The sequence below is a fragment of the Dipodomys spectabilis genome, unplaced genomic scaffold, assembly GCF_019054845.1.
Source record: "Dipodomys spectabilis isolate Male_0828 unplaced genomic scaffold, ASM1905484v1 ptg000583l, whole genome shotgun sequence".
Taxonomy (NCBI): domain Eukaryota; kingdom Metazoa; phylum Chordata; class Mammalia; order Rodentia; family Heteromyidae; genus Dipodomys; species Dipodomys spectabilis.
Genome location: NW_024871260.1, coordinates 3937227 through 3939314, shown reverse-complemented (window position 1 = coordinate 3939314; position 2088 = coordinate 3937227). Strand labels below are relative to the sequence as shown.

The following is a 2088-nucleotide window of genomic DNA, read 5'->3' as shown; positions in this document are numbered from 1 at the left end:
AAGTGGGTGAAGTTAGTATATATGAAAAGTATGACAATGCACAAAAACATAAAAAGATACTCATATATTTCATTATATAACCCAAAGCAGAAAGCAAAGGTTGTTTAGATGATTTTTAAAACCCAGTCTCTTAGGTACTGGGAAGGTGGTTCAATGTTAGAGTGCCTGCCTTGCATGCATGAGGCCTTGGGTTTGATTTCTCAGTATCACATAAGCAGAAAAAGATGGAAGTGGTGCTGTGGCTCAAGTGGTATCACTAGCCTTGAGCTGAGGGACAGCATCCAGGCACCAGAGTTCAAGCCCCATGACCAACAAAATAAAAATAAAATCAAAACAAAACACAGTCTGTCACTTTTGTGACCTCAATTCTGTAATAACGCTGCTTCAGCCTAGCGCTAATATTTTAGGTGTGGACATTTATCAACACTCCTGAATCAGACTCTATTTGATCATTTTTAAATACATATTTTGTTCTTAATTTTCCTCTTTATAAATTCACATGCACCTATAAAAAATTGTGTGGCCATCGCAGTAACCTTCTCAAAGTACCTCCTAATGACAACTTACAAAAAGTTGTATTATATTACAACAAGGAAAACAATGCTACAAATAAAGGAAACCAATAATTAAATATTAATGATTAATACAATAAAAAACGAAACAATTACCAGTGTTTTCAGTATTTGAAGTGTACTACAAATTAGATTTATTATTGTCATATTTCTTTACATTTAACACTGGCTAAGATTATTATGTTCCACAAGAATTTTATAGGCTATAAGTAGTGTTTAAATCACCCACTAAGATTACCATTTATAGTTCACCTCATAATTTGTATATGGCTTATATCATTTGTTCCTCACTAACATAAAAAGTAAGGAAGGCCTACAGTTTTAACAGAAACTGTGTAGTTAACATAGTCAACTCTATTCTGCCCCTTTACAGAAAGACTTTGCAACTTCTCATCAGTAAAGTTTCTATAAACTCTGAAATGGACATACTTAGTAGTATTTATCTGCTACCATAAATCTTAAATACTTTATAGAAAAGTATTATGACCTGCCAAACAGTCCCAGTTTTGGCATATATAAGCAAATTCCAAAAATTAAATATATTTAAAACATTAAAACTTTTAACAAACATTAACACTTGCTGCAGTGTTCATTATGACATGTCCCTTGTATAGAATAATTGAATTCCTCCTCCTACACATCTCTTGAACAACAAGTATCTGGAATTATTTTGTTTTTGTCATGTCAATCTTGACTTTATTCTTAATTGTGTACTTATGTAAGAAGTACATGTTTCTAAAATTTCACAATTCTTTTAAACTTAGTTTTTGTTGAATTGTCTAGTTTAAGAAAATCAATTACAATTTATATATAAAAAAATGTTCTGTGCTCAATCCAGCATCACATACACTAACATTGGAAAGATACAGAGAAGATTAACATGGCCCCTGCGCAAGGAAGACAGGCAAATTCCTGAAGCATTCCATCGCCCAATTTGTCAGGAAATGGAAAGACTTGGAAAAAAATTATTAAGTGAAGTAAGCCAAGTCCAAAGAAACATAGGTCCCATGGTTTCTCTAATTTTCAATAACTAATATATGTCTGAGATAAGCAGAAAAGGTCAAAAGTTATGTGTACATGACCAGATAAGGTTATGTTAACGGAAATGAACCCCAAGTTAGGGACACAAGTGGGTTTTTTTCTTGCTATTGTTTCTCACGTACTTATAACGTACAGTATGTGTTTTTTTGTTTCTTTATATGTTCCTCCCCCATGCTACAACACCTGTTTCACTGTATTTGAAGTTGTTGCGCCTACATCTTTTATATACTCTCCTCCTCTAATTTGCTTTGGAGAAGGAAAAAAAAACCAAAATGCTTAAATAAGGATACAGGTTGACACATTGTAACAATGAGATGCACAAGAAACTATTTTGTAAAGTGAACTTTACAATTGAGGGGGGAAAGGGAGGAGGTTAATGGACTTGTGGAGGTGGGAGGGAAGGGATGGTAGGGGAACAATAAAGGAGGAGGTAACAATGCTTTTTAGGAAATTTACTCATTACCTTGCTCATGTA

At 33.4% G+C, this 2088-nt stretch overlaps 1 pseudogene; it reads left to right on the top strand.

Moving 5' to 3' along the window:
• Nucleotides 1-1397: 1397 nt before the first annotated feature.
• LOC122100534 lies at nucleotides 1398-1510 on the top strand (annotated as a pseudogene).
• Nucleotides 1511-2088: the final 578 nt, after the last annotated feature.